This window comes from Puma concolor, chromosome A3 (assembly GCF_028749965.1).
Source record: "Puma concolor isolate L17-30 chromosome A3, mPumCon1.1.hap2, whole genome shotgun sequence".
NCBI classification, from domain to species: domain Eukaryota; kingdom Metazoa; phylum Chordata; class Mammalia; order Carnivora; family Felidae; genus Puma; species Puma concolor.
Window position 1 is genome coordinate 116,583,010 of NC_141669.1, and position 20,977 is coordinate 116,603,986.

At 40.4% G+C, this 20,977-nt stretch overlaps 1 protein-coding gene across 3 annotated transcripts in view; it reads left to right on the forward strand.

Moving 5' to 3' along the window:
- Window positions 1-321: 321 nt before the first annotated feature.
- ITCH (itchy E3 ubiquitin protein ligase) overlaps window positions 322-20,977 on the forward strand; it is a 146,459-nt gene continuing 125,803 nt past the window's right edge. For 2 of the 3 annotated variants that reach the window (XM_086702022.1, XM_086702021.1), the window contains exons 1-2: window positions 322-462; window positions 4,641-4,717. The gene's annotated coding sequence lies outside the window, so the exon portion shown is untranslated. The remainder of the gene's footprint in view (window positions 463-4,640; window positions 4,718-20,977) is intronic. The other variant, XM_086702023.1, reaches the window with a different exon arrangement.

The window sequence follows — 20,977 nt, forward strand, 5'->3', positions numbered from 1 at the left end:
GTTAGAAATGCAAGTAATTAGATCCCATCCCAGATCTGCTGAAAGAGAAACTTTGGGGGTGGGACCCCAAAGTTTCAACAAGCACTTCAGGTGATTCTGATATACACTGGCGTTTGGAAATCACAGCTACAATCTTTAGCGATTGGGGGAAGGAGGGTGCTTTAAAAAAAACAAAACAAAACAAAACAAAAAAAAACCAAAAAAACGCCTAGAGCGGTTGGGAGCAATCCCAGAGTCCCTCCCATCTAAAGGCGAGCAAACTCCGATGTAGCTGCACTCCGCAGCTCCTGCCAACCCTTCTGGCCGGTGCGCAAGGCCTTCTGGGGCCTGTGGTCCACATCCCTGCCGAGCCGGAGCGCCTGCGCGTTGGCCGCCAACTCGCTCTAGTCGCTGTGGTCGGGGCTCGGGACCGGCTGCCATCTTAGTCGAGGGACTGAGGAGTCGTCGCCGCCCCGAGTCCCGGTAAACACCCGCGGGCGGACTGGGGGCAGTTCTGGGTAGAGGGGGTAGCCCGCATGAGAGTGTCCGAGGAGAACCAGGGGTGAAGGAGTGCGGGCGCGCGGGTGGGGTCCTTAGAGCCACCACTGCTCTCACGGAGCCGGTGCCCGTGGGGGGCGCGGGGAGCTCGGGCTAGTGGCCGAGGGATGGGTTGGCCGGAGGCGCGGAGGAGCCACTGTCTGGCCGGCGGCGTGGGGGAGCCCCTCGCCTTGCTGGCGTCAAGTCGTGAGAGGGCTGGGCAGTGGCGGGCGCCAGCAGGGTCCGGCCCGGCGCCCCTCAGTCCCGCCGGGGGCCACTCTCCCGCGGCCCGGCCTACTCTCGGGCCCGGCCGCAGTGGCCGCCCAGGCCGACGTGGCCCTGTGAGGGGCGGCGGCCGGGCCCACCTGACGCTCGGCTGGCCTTACCGAGACCTTTTGGAGCCCCTAGTCGCGAGGCGGGCCCAGCATAGCGGCTGCCTCCTCTTTCTTCCACTCCCCTCCTCCCTCCATTGTCCCCCATCGTAGTGGTCCCGGCCCGGGCGCCCTTTTCGGCGCCCGCTGCCCCGTCCGGCACCTCCCGGCGTCGAGTTTTGCAGACGTGGGAGCTGTCAGTGCCCTCCCCCTTGAGTGTCCTTTTCTTTAGCAGAGAAAAGAAAAAAGTAGCTGTGAACGTATTCTAAAGGTCGAAACGTGAGGAGGACGTGACTTAGGGGGAACTAAGCGGGGAACTCAAGTTTTCAGACGCAGTCCAGGGCCACGACTTAAAGAGAAACACAGGGTTTGTGCGCTGAAGGTAGACTTTGGGCCTAAAGAGGTGTAACAAGGTGAACGTGCAAACCACCCGAAATTCACGTCCCAGTAACAACTCAACTAGTTTGTTGGTTGTATGCGTATCTTAATCTTGTTACGTTTTCTGCCATGGTTCTACAGCTTCAGTATACCTTTTTGGGAGTGAGTGTTGAGGAAGAAGAGTGGGATTTTTTTTCTTTGAAAGTTCATGAGGCACTGGTGCCAGCCACTTATCATTGCACTTAGTTAGGGTCTCCCACATCTATTACTAATATAATTCGATTTTAAGCAAGTGTAAAGGCGGTGTATTTCTACCTTCAAAATCGGCTAAGGATTTCTCAGTTGAAATAAAGTTCTCGTGGCAGATTGCTGAGAGCCTGCACTGTGTATTCATAGATGTACTCGAGGTACAGTTACTTCATTCTTAAGATTAGAAATGAAGGTGGAAATTCAACTGCTTTTTTTTTTTTTTTAATTTTTTTTTCAACGTTTATTTATTTTTGGGACAGAGAGAGACAGAGCATGAACGGGGGAGGGGCAGAGAGAGAGGGAGACACAGAATCGGAAACAGGCTCCAGGCTCCAAGCCATCAGCCCAGAGCCCGACACGGGGCTCGAACTCACGAACCGCGAGATCGTGACCTGGCTGAAGTCGGACGCTTAACCGACTGTGCCACCCAGGCGCCCCTCAACTGCTTTTTTTAAACAGAGAATGTAAGTTTTTTGGGTGTGAGTCCAAAAATAATTCCTTCATGTTCAGTATGTGAATCAAGTCAGAAAGGATATGAAATAAAAAACAAGCGCAAAATACTTTTTCACAGTATTCTAGAGGGAATCATTTCTAAATTCTTTTTAAAAAATTCTTTTCATCTATTGGAAGAGACAAACCAGTAGTTCCCAAATTTGCCCATTAGAATAGAAATTCCAGGATCTCCTTTCCTGAGATTGATTTAGTAGGTCTGCTTTGGCCCTGAAGAATTTTTTTTTTTTTAAAACATGCCTCAGGAAATTCCATTGATCTTGGGAACCACTGAGGCAAACGGTACTGTGGACCTACCAAGAAATTCTCAAAAAGCTTTGAGACCGAAGAGGAGGTGACCAGTTCTGTCTGGGGTTGGCCGAGGAGGTCACAGGAGGTCACGGGAACTGCTCCTGGTCCTATTGGGTCTTAGATGATGAATAGGAGTGTGATAAGGGTGGGGAAAAGGACGGATAGGACAGTGGAAACACAATGCTGTGTGTAAATGCAGAAGATTGTAGGAGAAAAAGGGTTCAGGGAGTGGGATGGGGAAAGAGAGCATTGTGGGACAGGAGGTCAGAAAGGTAAAAGGAGGTAACCATATGAAAAGTTCTAAGCATGACGCTAAATAACTCGAATTTTATGTTAGCAGTGGATTCAGATTTTAAACGGGAAAGTGATCTCAGTACGTGTGTTGTAGAAAGATTGCTCTGGTAATGAGAGTAAAAGGATGGAAAAGGGCTATTGCAGAAGTCTAGCTGAGAGGTGAAAAGGCTTGATTTTGGAGGGAGGCTGTGGGGATGATCAAGGGATTGGATTTAGTTATTTACTAATGCATTATTGTTGCCATATTTTTGGATGAGGAATTTTTAGGGCCAGACTGGGTAAAAGACTCTTGTTCTGTATAAAGAACCCATTAGCAAATCTGAATAACATTGCCAAGTTATATATATTAATGGTATGAGAATGTATTGTTCATTTGCACTTTTGAAAAGTTAGAACCAGATTGGGTGCAGTTTGGAGGGGAGCTTGGAGATTAGACTGAAATTTATGACTATCAACACTATTGATCTAAGATTGTTTGAAGTGTTTTTCTCTCACACTCAGAAACTTGGTATAAGAATTTTAGAGTTGGAAGAGATTACAGGGACTATTTAGTCCATGGTGGCAAATATATTTTGGTTTATGGACCAACCAAACTTTGAAATAGCTGCCAGAAGCATGGTATTGAGAAGGATTTGGGTCATATGTATTCTCTGGGAAAGTGAGTTATGATTGATTAGTGATGCTTCCTGTGGACACAGTTATCTAGTGGGAGATGTATGTGCCAGGTATATGCCATCCTTAGACTAGTTCAACCTATTAGTTTTCTGTTAAAAAAAAAATCCAAAACAGGTTAAATAATTTACCTAAAAGTAGTTAAGAGTTAGAGGTAGAAGTGGAACTGAGTTTTGTAACTCTTAGTTTGTTATTCTCCAGTGTTATCAAGATGAATGTGTGCTGCTAAAGAGCTTTTGGTATCAGACCAAAAGAAAAAGGGTATTTCTAGCCTGTGCCTCTTGACTGTTTAGGTAAGAGTTTGACAAGGAACTTTGGCCTAGAAGTAAATTTTGTTGTATTTATTCTGACTTAAGACATTTGTTGTTAGTACTGATAGGAAGTAGTCACCTGTTTGTGGTTTTTTTGTTTTCTGGTTTTTTTTTTCACTTCCTTGTTTCTCACCATTCTCTCAGTTTTAGGTTTGGGGATTGGTTTCCTTTATGTGAGTTAAGGCAAAAGTATATGACTGACTTTCGTTTTTCTTTCTTTCTTTCTTTCTTTCTTTCTTTCTTTCTTTCTTTCTTTCTTTCTTTCTTTCTTTCATACTTACAGCATTTCGCCAAATTCTAGGCTCATAATAAGCGCTTAGTAAAGGCATGTTGGTTTTTGTAGCTGTACATGAAGCTAGTTTTGAGTCAATATAAATTAGCAGGTGGGGGGTTTGCAGAATTGAATTACAGCATTATCTGGTTAGTAGATCGGCCCTCAGCTAAAAATACTGGGTTGGAAACTAGCCTCACAACTAGTAGTCATTAACTAGGAGCTGTTCTTCCTTCTGTTTAGCAGTGCTCTGTATTTGGAAAAGTGCTGCCACTTCAGCTCTTTTGCATTCAGAACTGACTATACTCTGATCCTTGAAGTGCTTTTTCTTTTCCTATCCCTAGGAGCCTCCCAAGTTGCAGGGATCATCCTTACAGTGACCCCAATAGTTAGAGTATATGCTTATATTGTCATCCTCATTTTGTCATGTAGACATCATAGCCAGGTGGACTTCATCCCCATACTATGTTTGGGTCCTTTTCCCCTTGACTCACTTTATCCTGCCTGCCCTGTCAAAAACTATCTATCCCCCCTCCCCCAATGATCTATCCCATGAAACTTTTATTATTTTTTTCAAGTAATCTCTGTGCCCAACATAGGGCATGAACTCATGACCCCAAGATTAAGAGTCACATGCTCTACCAAATGAGCCAGCCAGGTACCCCTTTTCCATGAAACTTAAAAAGACATTGTGTTGTCAGGTTCCCAAGGTCATTGCTAATCTGATATGTTTAACCATAGGAATAACGTGTTAATGGACCCTCCTTCCCCTCTCAGGTAACATGCATTTAACAGTGGCCTTCTGGAGACAACGCCTTAACCCAAAGAAGTGACTCCAGCTGTGAGAACTTCAGGTATGGTGGCAGGCCTGTGAAAGAGATTGGGGGGCAGGAATGGTGCAGAGGGTGAGCTCTGGTCATATAACTGCTGTGGGGAGGGAGGTAGGAGAAAGAGGATGTTGAAGAAATAGGCAGTTTCCACTTGGATCTGAAACTGAGTCTCCTCTATAAGCATTAGCCTGTGAGCCACAGTTTGCCCTTACTTTAGGTGCTCTGACTTTTTTTTTCTTTTTTAAGTTTATTTATTTGAGAGAGAGAGAATGAATTTGCGGGGGAAGGGTAGAGAGAGAGGGAGAGAGAGAATCCCAGGCCTGCTCCAAGCTCTGCACTGAGTGTACTGTGGGGCTTGATCTCATGACCATGATGTCAGATTATGACCTGAGCAGAAATCAAGAGCTGGACATTTAACCAAATGAGCCAAACCAAGCGTCCTTGACTTCTCTGTTTCTCTAGTTTTCTTGAACATATACTTTTCCCACTTAGCGCTGTTTTATAAACATTTATTCTGCATATTCTTGTCCAGATATGTGCAGGTGTACAGTTAAAAAGTGTAAGTAAAAAGAAGGCAACATGATGAAGCGGAAAAAGATTAGAGGACTTGGAAAGAAAAGGTCTGGGGTTCTGATTTGATTCTGCCACTGACAAACTGACTTTTGACAAGTTATTTAATCTTGCCTGGACTCAGTTTATATATCTGTAAAATAGATGTATTGAAAATTGAAAAAATTGAAAATAGATGTATTGAAAATAGAAAAAAATGAATTTACAACTTTAAGACATTACCTGAGTCTACAAGGACAGTAATTGGCAGTAATACTGAGAAGGAAAACATGAGAACAGGACAAATTCACTTTAAAGGATCAGGAGAGAGAAAAGGAAGACTACTGGATAAGAAAGAAAAATAGAGCATTGATAACAGTCAAACAGGAAGAGAATAAGGAGTGAATGAAGTAGAACTAATGAATTGGTAGGTGAGAAAGCTGAATAGGACAAAGAGTTGTCCCTTTCACTTGCCTCACTCTAACCTTGCGGCTCTTTGTTATCATTACCACTTCTCTTCATATAAATGTCCTATCCGTACTTAGATTCCTTTTTTCACCATAAACATCAGTGTTTATTCATACCTCTGTGTGACCCTTTGTGTTAATTTATATTTTTGTTGATTGTCCTGTAAATGCTTAGAGACCAAGACTATGATTTGCTTGTTATGGTGTCCATGGCCATTGCTATTAAAAAATGTGTGCTTACTCTGTTCTTTTTTATAATTATGGAGAGAAAGGAAGGAGATGGGGGAGCTTTGTGAAAGATAGTAGGAAAGGAAGTGGCTAAGAGGGAAAGTAGATAAACAAGACATGGTAAGAATTCTCAAAAATAATGAAAGGAAATACATGAAAATGAAAAATACATAGAGCAAAAAAAAAAGGGGGGGGAGGAGATGGTGTTATCTGCAGCAAAGGAACAAGGCAGCTTTCATTTCTTTAATGGTGATGTAATACCTCACAAAAAGTTATGTGTTGGGAAAGATCATTCTCCATACCAAGTATCTTTAAAATATTTCCAAAAGTATCCACTGCATCCTGAGCTCACAGAATAGTTCTTTGTGGAAAGAAAACTAGGGTAACATTCAGGAGACCTGGGTTCTATCCTTGGTATTACTTGTTACTTAGTTCTGTAGTCTTGGGCAATTCACTTAAATCCCTGGGCCTCCACTACCTCACTTGTCTATTAAAGGTATCGAACATGATGATCTCTCAGTTTTCTTCTAGCTCACTCTTTGATTATATTTTGTGTTTCATGGGCTGACTCACTAATTTTTTAGGGCTTTCTTGATATCACAATATAAGATAGGCCTTAGAAATATCTTTTTTTCTTTTTTTTAAAGAAATGGAAGTCTTCTTTAAAAATTTTTTATTTTTATTGAAAAATTTTTAAATTTTTATTTTATCTTAGCACAATTTGGGGAGGAGCAGAGAGAGAGGGAGACACAGAATCCAAAGCAGACTCCAGGCTCTGAGCTGTCAGCGCAGAGCCCATCATGGCACTCAAACCCACAAACCGTGAGATCATGACCTGAGCCGAAGTCAGACGCTTAGCCGACTGAGCCACCCAGGTCCCCCTATTCTTTTTATTTTTTAACGTTTATTTCTTTTTGAGAGGGAGAGAAAGAGAGAGCAAACAGGGGAGGGGCAGAGAGAGAGGGAGACACAGAATCCAAAGCAGGCTCCTGGCTCTGGGTTGTCAGCAGGGACCCATCTACCACGAGATTCTGACCTGAAGGATCGTGACCTGAAGCTTAACAGACTGAGCCACCCAGGGGCCTCACCCAGTCTTTTTTTTTTTTTTTTTTTAATGTTTATTTATTTATGGAGGGGAGGGGCGGAGAGAAAGGGAGAGAGAGAGAGAGAGAATCTCAAGCCGACTCTACACCCAGCCCAGCACTGAGCCTGACGTGGATCCCAGGATTGTGAGATCATGACCTGAGCCGAAGTCAGACACTTAACAGACTGAGCCACCCAGGTGCTCCTTACCAGTAATTATTATAAAAAGCAAGGTGATAAATACTATAATGAAGATCACACTGCATTGCAGTTTAAAGTACTAACTTTAGCCTTTTGCTTCCTTTAATATAATTGAATATGTGCTAAGTGCTGCTCTGTGCTGTGTATTGTAGAGACTCATGCTGAAAAAAAAAAGCAGTCCCTGCCCTCAAGAAAGTTCGAGTATTTTTTCACATCTGGAAACTGCTTACCCTAATTTTCCCTTCTGTCCCAGGAAGTTTTATACTGTATCATCACTTCATGGTTTTAATCTAAGAATTCATATGCATATTTGAGCTTGCCACACTCCAGAAATGTTTGATAACATACTTGCTTTCTGCGAAAATGTATATTTTATTGGATCTGACGTTTTTTCTGTCAGTGACAGAGACATTTTTCTTTTAAGATATGGAAAATATCCAAATGCCATCTGGATGGCATGTTTAGGTGGACTTTGGTTTGCTTCTTAGTCATTCATTCAGAGAAAGAGTAAGATCTATAATTTAGCCTTGATTAGTTGTTCCAGGGAATCCAGTTAGTCACAGAGGAGAGGATGCTACTCGAAAGGAATCATATTGTAGGGGTTAACAATGTGTACTGGAGTTTGGTTTTGAATTTTGGCTCTACCATGCATTGGAGGATGACTTTGGGCAAGTTCCTCATCTGTAAACTGGGAATAGTAATAGCATATTACTATATATGGTTGTGTGGATTAAATAAGATAATGTATTTTTGCTTGAACAATAGTTGGTTCAAGTATTAGTTGCTATTGTTATTATCATTCCTACCAACCTTGTCTTAAAATTATTGTCTCAATTCCTTAATTCATAAAGTAAGCTTATCTAGGGTGAGCATTGTAAATTTAAATGCCTATAAGGGCTAAATGAACATTTTAAATAGTAATGATCAGGTCGGGATTAAGTGAACTAGGGAATTCATGTTCCTCTAATGAGGTAGCTGTTAAGTAGCTTTGGCTTACCTTTAATTTTTTATTGATTTTATTAAAAAATGTGTTTAACATTTACTTATTTTTGAGAGAGAGACAGAGAGCAAGTAGGGGAGGGGCAGAAAGAAAGGGAGACAGAGTCCGAAGTGGGCTCCAGGCTCTGAGATGTCAGTCCAGATCCTGACACAGGGCTCGAATTCACGGACAGGGAGATCATGACCTGAGCTGAAGTCGGACGCTCAACTGAGCCACCCAGGTGCTCCTTTGGTTTATCCTTTGAAAAAGTTAAAGGTAAAATTGACCATTTTAACCAATAAAAAATACATTAATTCATGGGGTGCTCGGGTGGCTCAGTTGGTTAAGCATCCAACTTTTTTTTTTTTTAAATGTTTGTTTATTTTTGAGAGAGAGAGAGAGAGAGAGAGAGAAAGTGTGAGCAGGGGAGGGGCAGGCAGACAGGGAGACACAGAATCTGAAGCAGACTCCAGGCTCTGTGCTGACAGAGCCTGAAGCCTGCTTAGGATTCTCTCTCTTCCTGTCTCTTTGACTCTCCTCTGCTCATGTGCGTGCCCTCTCTCTCTCTCCCTCCCTCTCAAAATAAATAAATAAACATTTAAAAAAAGTGTAATTCAGTATCGGCTCACTATTGACCTAGTGGGGAGTACAGGACCAAGTGTGGCCTGAATATCTTTTTTTTCTAAACAGAAGCAGGGAATCTAGGTTTTGTGAGAAACCTTTTATTTATTTACTTTTTTAACATTGGCAACTTTTGAAATCATAATATAACACTGTGGGCCAAGCAAATCACCACTGTGGGTAGGATTTGTCTTATGGGTTGCCACTTTGCAACCTCTCTTCTGGCGCTTGACTTTTTGCATCATAACCCATGTTCCCTGCCTTCTGGGAAGAAAGTCCTTACCCACATAAAGTTTTAAAACAGTTCATGCATGGGGCGCCTGGGTGGCTCAGTCGGTTAAACAGCCGACTTCGGCTCAGGTCATGATCTCGCGGTCCGTGAGTTCGAGCCCCGCGTCGGGCTCTGTGCTGACAGCTCAGAGCCTGGAGCCTGTTTCAGATTCTGTGTCTTCCTCTCTCTCTGACCCTCCCCCGTTCATGCTCTGTCTCTCTCTGTCTCAAAAATAAATAAACGTTAAAAAAAATAATAATAAAAAAAAAGATAAAACAGTTCATGCAATACCTCAGAGCAGTCTAGGGCTGAATGAGAAGTATGCAGAATAATTATTAAGGCAGAGAGGAGGAGGAAAGTTATTTAAGAGTGGAATTCAGAATGGGCAAAGGTATGGAGACCGGAATGGACTTCAGATGGTAGTAGTACAGTGAGTAGATTAGTTGGAGTTTAGATTAGTTTGAAGAGGCTGTATGTGGGCCTGGTAATACAAGAAAGCTTGGAAAAGTTAAAAGACCAGATTTCTTGTTTTGGGATAACCTTAAGTCCTATTGACTGACAGGATAAAATGGTATTTTATGGCAATTTATTAGGTAATATTGAGGTCTACAGAATTTACTAGGGTTGGTAGTGTCTGGAGGCAAGGTGACGAGGCTAGGGAGGTAGGTGATAGTGGGAATGAAAAGGAAGGGACAAAAGATTGTATAAGACACAAAAGCATATATATGGGTCACCCTGTGACAGTGGGACCCTGCAGTAGATAAAGAGGGCCAATTGTGAAAGCTTTTCCCCTATTCATTCTTTTGTAAAAACTGGGATACGTGAAGATAATACTATTATCCCTCCTTTTTCATGTTATGGATCTTGCTTTATCACTCTCTCAGCCCCAGCACCCTTCTTATTGATGGATCACATACATAGTCTTATGATTTCCTGGCTTGCGCAAGTAGAATAGATAAAAGAGGAAACAAAGTAGTTTAGCTGCTTACCACATTTCTAGTTTTGGATTTTTGGTGATCTCTGTTAACCTCTATTAAGTTTCATTAGACTTTATACGTGGAATTTTTGTATTTACCAAAGTTTGGAAACACTGACAAATAGCGTGCTTGTGGCAAAGATACAGAATTTTGCTGCAGAAACTTGACATGATAATTAATTCATGATCTAGAATGTTTAAAGAAACTGATAAATGTTGTAGAAAGGTGGAATGTGTATCCTGTATAACTTTAGAAAGTGATTTTTAGGATTTTATTTTCACTAGGTCTTTTGGCTTGTTTATAGTTTCTCATGAAAATTTTTGTGACATGTTGCAGGGAAGTTATTCCTTGGCTAAAATGCCAAATGTAGTTATTCTAAGTAGGCTTTTTGGTAAGTAAGCTGAATAGTATGTTAGATGTAGCCTGAGTATTAAGAATACTTGAGATGCAGCAATATTTCCCTCATTGATGAATAAAAGTACTGAACTGAACCTCTGAAAAGTACAGAAAGTTGCTGCCATCAGAGAGATGCAGCAGTAGGGTGAATAGATTCGAGCTAAATCTAAGTCTCATTTATGGAGAAGAGATTTTTTTTGTAAGCATGGTCTAACCTAGTTTTTGGAATTCATTTATTCTGAATATTGAAACGGATTTCCAGGTGATTCATTTAATTATAGATAGCTTTGGAAGTGGGAAGGCAAGGAACACGAGAGAGGGATTAGCTGCATTTGTTTCTGTGGAAAGTCAGTAGTCAAAAGGAAATCCCAGATTATCTTTTTCTGTTCTTAAATTTTTTTTTGGAGGAAAGATATTTACTACAGGTCTTAATTAAAAACTGTATTCAATATATATATTGAAATGTGCAGAACTTAGTTACTACAGCTTTTCTTTGTCTAGAGTGTTGCTTTTATCTGCTGTTATCTCCTTGCCCTTTGTCTTTGTCCTTGAGGGTTTTTTACTGTATTTCTTTATTTTGTTTTGCTGGTGTTTCAGGAGGGAATGAAACAATGGAGTACTTATGTTCAGTCAGCCCTGTAAGTTTATTTTACCATATAAATTGATATTTTCATCTGGAGTAACAATGAAAATGATGAACTTATCCGTCCTGATTATTTTTTGTTTGTTTCTTACTGTGGTAAAATATACATGACATAAAATTGACCATTTTAAGCATTGACAAAAAAATTTTTTTAACATTTATTTGAGAGAGAGCACAAGTGGGGGAGGGGCAGAGAGAGAGGGAGACACAGAATCCAAAGCAGGCTCCAGGCTGTCAGCACAGAGCCCAACACGGGGCTCGAACCCACAGACCGTGAGATCATGACCTGAGCCAAAGTTGGGCGCTTAACCAACTGAGCCACCCAGGCGCCCCAACCATTTTTTTTTTTTTTTTTTTTAATTTTTTTTTTTTTTTTTCAACGTTTATTTATTTTTGGGACAGAGAGAGACAGAGCATGAACGGGGGAGGGGCAGAGAGAGAGGGAGACACAGAATGGGAAGCAGGCTCCAGGCTCTGAGCCATCAGCCCAGAGCCTGACGCGGGGCTCGAACTCACAGACCGCGAGATCGTGACCTGGCTGAAGTCGGACGCTTAACCGACTGCGCCACCCAGGCGCCCCTACCATTTTTAAGTGTTTAGTGACATTAAGTACATTCACTTTGTTGTATAGCTATTACCATTGTGCATCCTCAAGAGGTTTTTCATCATCTCACTGAAACTCAGTGCATATTAAAAAATAACTCAACCATTCCCCTTCCCTCAACCCCTGGTAACCACTATGCTACTTTTTGTCTCTGTATAGAATTTGACTATTTTAGGAACCTCATGTAAGTGGAATCATACATTATTTGTCCTTTATGTTTGGCTTGTTTCACTTTGCATGTCTTCAGGTTCATGTGTTAGCATGTGTCAGAATTTCATTCCTTTTTAAGGCTAATATTCCATTTTATGTGTGTACCACATTTTATCCATTCATCTGTTGATGGACATTTAGCTTATTTTCACCTTTTGGCTATTGTGAATAATGATGTTTTGAATGTGGGTGCTGTTCTGAGTCAGTATTTTTAGGTATATCCCTAGAAATGGAATTCCGGGATCGTGTGCTAATTCTGTGTTTAATTTTTAGAGGAACCACCATACTGTTTTCCATAGCAGCTATACCATTTTAAATTCCCACTGGCAGTGCACAAGAATTCCTGTTTTCCACACTTAAACCAACATTTGTTATTTTCTGTTTTGTTTTTAAATAATCATCCTAATGAGTGAATAGGTATCTCTTTGTAGTTTTGATTTTCATTTCTCTAATGATTAATGATATTGTCTTTTCATGTACTTACTAGCTGCTAGTATATTTTTTGAGAAATGTCTGCTCAAGTCCTTTGCCCATTTTTTAATTGGATTGTTTGGATTTGGTGTCTTAATTATTTTATAGGCTTCTGTCCATATATTTTCTGTTTCTGAGTCTACTGCTCTTCTCCTTTCCTGTTGTTGGCAAAGCAACAAGAACCATTCTCTCCAATGTATAGGCCCTTAGTAAATGTTTGATGATAAAAGGTTAAAAGTAGGGCTTTCTGGAAAGGTAAAGGTTGATTGGGGCAAAGCCTTCATTATAGTTTTGGAGTTCTGTATTCTCTTTTAACAACTTACTTGGCGGGGTAAACATTTATGAAAGATTATGCTTTTAGGCAAAGAAGTCCCTGTGTTACTTAAATTTCATTTTAGAGGGGCGCCTGGGTGGCTCAGTTGGTTAAGCGTCATGACTGTTTCATCTCAGGTCATGATCTCACGATTTGTGAGCTTGAGCCCCTTGTGTAGCAGGCACTGCTTGGAATTCTCTCTCTCCCTCTGCCCTTCCCCCACTTACATCATTGCAGATGTGTGGGTTCTCTTTCACTCTCAAAATATAGACGTTAAAAAAATTTTCATTTTAGAGAAGGAAAATTTCTTATTAAAAGAAATTTGATTCTTGTCTAAGAGGCTTGCTGTTACTGTTTGCCTAAGAAAATACAAGTAAGCTTGAGGTATCCAAAGAAGGGTTTTACTTTTTGTAATTCCTGTTTTAATCATTTCAATCTCATTCACCTTTTAAAAAGTAATCTCCAGGGGCGCCTGGGTGGCGCAGTCGGTTAAGCGTCCGACTTCAGCCAGGTCACGATCTCGCGGTCCGGGAGTTCGAGCCCCGCGTCGGGCTCTGGGCTGATGGCTCAGAGCCTGGAGCCTGTTTCCGATTCTGTGTCTCCCTCTCTCTCTGCCCCTCCCCCGTTCATGCTCTGTCTCTCTCTGTCCCAAAAATAAATAAACGTTGAAAAAAAAAATTTAAAAAGTAATCTCCATACCCAACGTGGAGCTCGAACTCACAACCCCAAGATTGAGAGTTGCTTGCTCTACTTACTGAGCCAGTCAGGTGCCCCTCAGTGATTCTTTTTTTTTTTTTTTTTTTTTTTAATATTTTAAGTAATCTCTGCACCCAATGCAGAGCTTGAACCCACAACCCTGACCCAGATCAAGAGTCACATGCTCCAACAACTGAGCCAGCCAGGCACCTCTCACTTCTTAACTTTTTGTTATGTAATGATTTGGGATTACTTACTTTGAGACTGCTATTTATTAGGGTTTTTTGTTTTTGTTTTAGACAAGAGGAGGTTAGGAGTGATCCTAGACTTGATATACATCTTAATTTTGAAAAGGACAAACCTGAGTAAGTTCAAGTGTAGCAATGACATAAGTATATTTTCTTTTCCTGTTATCTTTTTGGCACTTTTAAGGAACCATGGTTTCATTTTTATTTATTTTTTAAATGCTTATTCTGAGAGAGAGAGAGAGAGAGAGAGGGGGACAGAAACAGGGAGAGAGAGAACCCAAAGCAGGCTCCATGCTGACAACACGGGCTTGATCTCATGAACTGTGAGAACATGACCTAAGCCAAAATCAGTAGTTGAAATCAAGAGTTGGTCACTTAACTGACTGAGCCACCCAGGTGCCCTGGAACCATGGTTTTAAATCATGAACACTGAACAAAGCTAGAGATCTCTGGTTTGGGCCACATCTTTTGTTCTGACTTTGGACAGTCCATTTTTATTGGATTGTTGTTATTGAGTTTTAAGAGTTTTATGTAAATTCTGGATATATCCTCTATCAGATATGTATTTTACAAATATGTTCTCCCAGCTTTTGCTTATCTTGTCATTAATAGTGTCTTTTGAAAAGTAGAAGTTCCTAATTTTGATGAGGCTTAATTTTTTTTTAATTTATTGATTTATTTTTTTAAATTTACATCCAAATTAGTAAGCATCTAGTGCCACAATGATTTCAGGAGTAGATTCCCCAGTGCCCCTTACCCACTTAGCCCATCCCCCTTCCCACAACCCCTCCAGCAACCCTCAGTTTGTTTTCCATATTTATGAGTCTCCTCTGTTTTGTCCCCCTCCCTGTTTTTATATTATTTTTGTTTCCCTTCCCTTATGTTCATCTGTTTTGTCTCTTAAAGTCCTCATATGAGTGAAGTCATCTGATTTTTGTCTTTCTCTGACTAATTTCACTTAGCATGGTACCCTCCAACTCCATCCACGTAGTTGCAAATGGCAAGATTTCATTCTTTTTGATTGCCAAGTAATACTCCATTGTATAGATATACCACATCTTCTTTATCCATTCATCCATCGATGAACATTTAGGATCTTTCCATCCTTTGGCTATTGTTGATAGTGCTGCTATAAACATGGGGGTGCATGTGTCCCTTCGAAACAGCACATCTGTATCCCGTGGATAAATGCCTAGTAGTGCAATTGCTGGGTCATAGGGTAGCTCTATTTTTAGTTTTTTGAGGAACCTTACTGTTTTCCAGAGTGGCTACACCAGCTTGCATTCCCATGATGAGGCTTAATTTTTCAATTTTTTCTTTTATGGGTGGTACTTTTATTGTCACATGTAAGAAATCTTTGCCTGACTGGGAAATCCATTTAACTTTCTTGGATTTCCATTTGCTTACTTACAAGAACAAATAAGATGTGTTTGATATTTTGACTTCTTTGAAATAATAGTTTTATTTAGCGTCTTTTTGGAGTCAAAATAGAGGCGGTAGTCTTTGGATAGAATACTAAGGTGAAAACCTACAGACCCAAATTGGAGTATAGAATTGGCTCTGCTTTTATAATCCTATTTATTTACTAATGGGTAAATGATAGTTTTCTCTTCTCCCCTCCCCCCACAATTACTTAGGGCCCTTGGATGTAAATGATTCTATGTGATTTTTTTCTGGGTTTTTGATACAATTTGAGTAACAATGCTTTTTGGCTCCTTTAAATAAAAATGTGTATAAATTTGTTTATAGTGTATACATACATATTACTCAGTAACTCATTAATATTGCCTCTAGTTTCCTTGATAGTTCTTAGATCATGTTTAGAAATGATCTGAGAAAGGTTTGTTGGAAGGATGAGGGATGGTGGCTATCATGATCTTGTATTTTGAGGGCAATTCATGGGTGTTAAGAGATGGTCAGAAACCAGAGTTTCCTGGGAGCCAGGAAGTTCAACTTTATATGTAATTAGGTTGTATAATTTTACACAAGCATTGTTTGCAAAAGAGAGCAGTATTTATTGTACCACAATGGGAGTTATATTTATTGTGGCATATCAAATCATGAAACTCTAGCAGCAGATAGTCAAAAACAGGAAATAACTTGTGATAGTAGTTAATATTAAAATATTTGTTAGCTGTTTGAGAGAACAGAAGGAAAACCACTTTCTAAAGTAGTGGGTACAGAGTTCAAACCAGCAAATAAATGCTAAAAGTTTGATTCTGGTGCCAGTTTCCTTAGATTCTGTTGTCATACTATTGAACCTTGGAAGTTATACCTTTGGGGGTGCCTGGGTGGCTCAGTCAGTTAAGTGTCCGACTTCAGCTCAGGTCATGATCTCATGGTCCGTGAGTTCAAGCCCCGCGTTGGGCTCTGTGCTGTCAGTTCAGAGCCTGGAACTTGCTTTAGATTCTGTGTCTCCCTCTCTCTCTGCCCCTCCCCCACTCACACCCTCTCTATCAAAAAATGAATAAACGTTAAAAAAAAATTTTTTTTTAAGGGAAAGTTATACCTTTGTGTTTTCTCTTTGAATAAAATAATCATCTTTTGATGCATATACTTTAGATCCACACCCATACACTTGGTTGGAAAATGGGAAGGGAGCTTTCATTTATCTGAGATCATTCACATGATGTTCAGAGCCAAGGCGTCACTTTTGAGGGGGAGAGGGAATGGTTTACATCTCTCTCTGCTAACGTAACTTTTTCCAGTAAATAAGAAGGCAACTTTTCCGCATCATGCGTGGGTTTGAGTTCATTCCCACTTATTGAGAATGTTATGGAAATGAGTATATACCTTTTAGCCCAACCCAAAGAACTCTTACCCCCCTCTAACAATTCCTTCAGGAACTCATACACCAAGTTCAGTTCCTTTGCTATCATTAGTGGAGAATGGGATCTAAACATTGTTCCTTCTAGTTAGTCCCTGCTACAGTGACTGCTGAGAGCAGGATCTAGTTTTCAATCCAGCTGGGTGGTGTGGCTACTGGTTGCATGCACAAGAACCGTTACCACCTCCATGTTCCACTTTCAACTGAATTGAGGCTCCATTCTTCACAGTAGTGGATGGCAAATGAATACAGAATTTTTAAAACCCATGCTTTGATACATAGCTCTTTCACTTGAGTGGTGATTTGAGAACATGGTCAAGTGGCCTTGTCCAAAGTAGACTACTCAGTGTTTACAGTTGCAGTGTATACTTCTGTATTTTATTTTATGAAAAAAATTTTTTTGATGTTTATTTTTGAGAGAGAGAGAAGGAGGAGGAGGAGGAGGAAAAGAGAGAGAGACAGAGAGAGAGAGAGAGAGACAGAATCTGAAGCAGATTCTGTCAGCACAGAGCCCGAGGCGGGGCTCCAACCCATGAACCCTGAGCTCATGACCTGAGTTGAAGTCGGTCGCTTAACCAACTGAACCACCCAGGCACGCCTATACTTGTGTACTTCAGTAAGGCTGTTTGAGAGTTAGACTTCATTAGGTTTTAGTTCTCTGAATACCACTGTGTACTTTAGCTCTTTGTACTTGTGCTTCAACAAGCAGTTTTTCTCCTTACTGGCTTAATATGTTTTCTGAAATGTCTTTTTGGTGGCTTCTTTTCAGAATTATAGGTCCATATAAATTATTGGAAGGTTTTCTGGGTCAAAATAGATGTGACCTATAAAAATAGCTGATTATGTTGGATATGTTATTTCTGAAAACAAGCAAATTTCATAATATCCTGACTATTTAATTATTTTTCTATAATTAGGATACATGTTTTAAAATAAGGCTAGTTTGCTGTTTGTTGCCTATGGGACAAGATATTACTGAAATGATCTTGTAAAGTGTGCCTTTCTCCATATTTTTATTTCTACTGCCTTTCAGGAAGATGTTAAGGTTAGTTTTCACCTCTAGCAATGTTTTAACACCTCTTTTCTACATTAGACATTCTGTAACATTTTTCTAGTGTGATAGTAAACATTACTCAAATGATATAAAAGCTGACCCTATTTTAAGTTTTTTTTTTGTAACTGACAGACTAAGAGGTAATAGATAATTTTAATATTGTACTGTATCTTAGATTCAAACTGGTATCTTCAGTGGTTCAAGTCACAGTGTTTTACCAGGTGAAGGTATCCACATCACTGTACTTGATTGTGAAAGCTTTTTCAAAAGCATGTAAAAAGTCAGTTATTTTTGATAGGAAGTTAAAGCAGAGGTATCCATCTCGTCTCTATATCTTATGAATTTTAAAGCTGTAGATAGAGGCAAAGTTGAAGTTGTTTTAAAAATTGAGTGTTAGGGGAAGGAAGAGGGGGTTAACGAAGGATAGATGATAAAATAAAAGGGACATTAGAAAAGATAAGTTAATTTAGCAGTGAGATATGGAGGTAGAAGGGAGGTACTGGAAAGGAAGAATGGGTCCTCAAGAGATCTCCCTAAGATACATAGGAGAGCTAGTCATTTTTTTTCCCCTTTATATTGTGGAAACTAGATTAGCATTTTTTTGCCATTCACGGTGAGAATACTTTTTTATTTTTTTTTTGAGTTAAGTTTATTGAGATGTAACTTGCCCATAGTAAAATTAATCCTTTTCTAGTAGTGTACAGGTCTTTGAATTTTGGCAGACATTTGCAGTCTTGTAGCCCTTTGTGTTTGCTTGTTTGAGAGAGAGAGAGAGCAGGAGCTGGGAAGAGGGGCAGGGTGGGGGAAGAGAGAGTCTTAAGCAGGCTTCAAGCCCAGCTTGGAGCCTGATGTGGGGCACAATCCCATAACTCTGGGATCATGACCTGAGCCAAAATCAAGAATCGGACGCCCAACTGATTGAGTCACCCAGGCGCCCCGATTTTTTTTTTTTTTTTTTTTTAAGTAGACTTCATTCCCAGCACAGAGCCCAACATGGGGCTTAAACTCAGGACCCTGAGGTCAAGACCTGAGCTGAGATCAAGAGTCAGGTGCTTAACCCACTGAGCCACCCATGCATCCCTCTAGGAAGCACTGATGTTTTCTGTCCCAACAGTTTTTCCTTTTCTAGAATGTCATTTAAATAGAGTCATAGGATGTAGCAGTTTCCTAGAATTGCTCTAACAAGTTATACACACTGGTTAGTTTTTAAAACAATGGAACCTTATTCTATCACAGTATTGGAGTCTAAAAGACCAAAATAAGGGGTCAGCAGGGTTGGAATTTATCAGAAGGGAGAATCTATGCTGTGCCTCTCATAGCTTCTGATGGATGTTGGTGATCCTTGCATTCTTTGGCTTTGTATATGCTTCTTTCCAGTCTCTGCCTTTGTCTTCATATGGTATTCTGTGTGTCATCACCTTATCTTTATTCTGTGCATGTCTCTATGCCCAAATTTTCTTCTTATAAGGTCACAAGTCATTGAAATAAGGTTCTCCTCATCTTAACTTGATTACATCTACAAAGACCCTATAAGACCAAGTAAGGTCACATTCTGAGGTTTCAGGTAGACAAATTTTGGGGGAGACACTTCTCAACATAGTACATTGGTTATGTACCCTTTTTTTTTTTTTTAATGTTTGAAATGTTACTTAAAAAAACAACAACATCATATAGGGGTATCTGGGTAGTTCAGTTAGTTAAGTGTCTGACTCTTGATTTCAGCTCAGGTCATGATCTCAGGGTTGGTGAGATCGAGACCCACATAGGGCTCTGTGCTGACAGTGCGGAGCCTACTTGGGATTCTCTCTCTGCCCCTCCACTGTTCATTTATACCCAGGTATGCTTGCATGCTCTCTCTGTCTTTCAAAATAAATAAACTTAATAAAAATCTTAAAAAAATATACAGTAAAATTGGCTTGTGTGTGTGTATGTGTACAGTTGTATGAACTTTAACATATGTATAGGTTTTTGCAACACCTCAGGCAGGATACAGAATAGTTCCATCATGCCAGAAACCTCCCTTGTACTTCATTTTGTAGTCCTATCCACCCTCCACTCTTCACAGCCACAGATTTGTTATCTATCCCTATTATTTTGTCTTTGGGCGACTGTCACATAAATGGAATAATACATATGTAACTTTTTGAGACTTGGTTTCAATCAGTATGATTGATGCCTTCCAGATTCATCCAAGTTGTTGCACATATCAGTAGTTTGTTTCTTTTTGTTGCTGAGTAGTATTCCAGGGTATGAATGCACCAGTTTATCAGTTTACCTGTTGAGGGATATTGGGTTGTCTGACATTTTTGGCAATTATGAACAGAGTTACTATAAACATTCCTATACAAGTTTTTTAATTTTTTTTTTTTTTTTTTTTTTACTTTCGAGAGAGTGCACCCCTCCCATACAGATTTTAAGTGAATGTTGCTTTTATTTCTTTTGGCAGGGCTTCTTTCTTTCTTTCTTTCTTTCTTTCTTTCTTTCTTTCTTTCTTTCTTTCTTTCTTTTTTAGTGTTTATTTTTGAGAGAGACAGAGACAGAATGAGAGTGAGGAAGGGGTAGAGAGAGAGGGAAACACAGAATCTGAAGCAGGTTTTAGGCTCTGAGCTGTCAGGACAGAGCCTGACGCGGGGCTCAAACTCACAAACCATGAGATTATGACCAGAGCTGAAGTTGAACACTTAACTGACAGCCACCCAGGTGCCCCTAGGCAGTGTTTCTTAATCTTGGTGCTATGATATGTTGGGCTGGATCGTTCTTTGTTGTGGAGTGCTGCATTGTAGGGTTTTCAGTAACATCCCTTGCTTCTACCCACTGTTGTAGAAAACAAAACAAAACAAAACAAAACAGATCTCTGCATTATAGTAGTATACTTTTCCCTTCTGCAATTGGTAAGTAAAATGTGGGATAATACTTTGAGACCATACAAATATCCTATTTTCCAATAACCTTTTATCCAGTGGTTTCTCTATTAGTGCATAACAAATTATCCCAAAATTTAGCAGGTTAAAACAAATATTTTTTATCTGTATGGTTTCTGTGGGATAGAAATTCAGAAGTGGCTTAGCTGGATGGCTTTGACTCTGAGTTTCATTAAGACACAGTCAAGATGTTGGTTGAGGCTGCAGTTCTCTGAAGGCTTGAGTGGGGGCTGGAGGATCAGTGTCCAACGTGTCTCACTGCTATGGTTGGTGGGTTGGTGCTAGCTGTTGGTGGGAGGCCTCAGGTCCTTGCAACATACACCTTTTTCTAGGGCTGCTGGAATCTCCTCACAAATGGGCAGCTGGCTTCCCTGGAGCAAGTGACCTGAGAGCAAGTGGTGTCATCCTTTTTTTTTTTTTTTCAATTGTGGTACAATGTGTATAACAGTAAATTTACCATCAAAACCATTTTCAGGGGCGTCTGTGTGGTTCAGTCAGTTGAGCGCCGACTCTTGATTTTGGCTT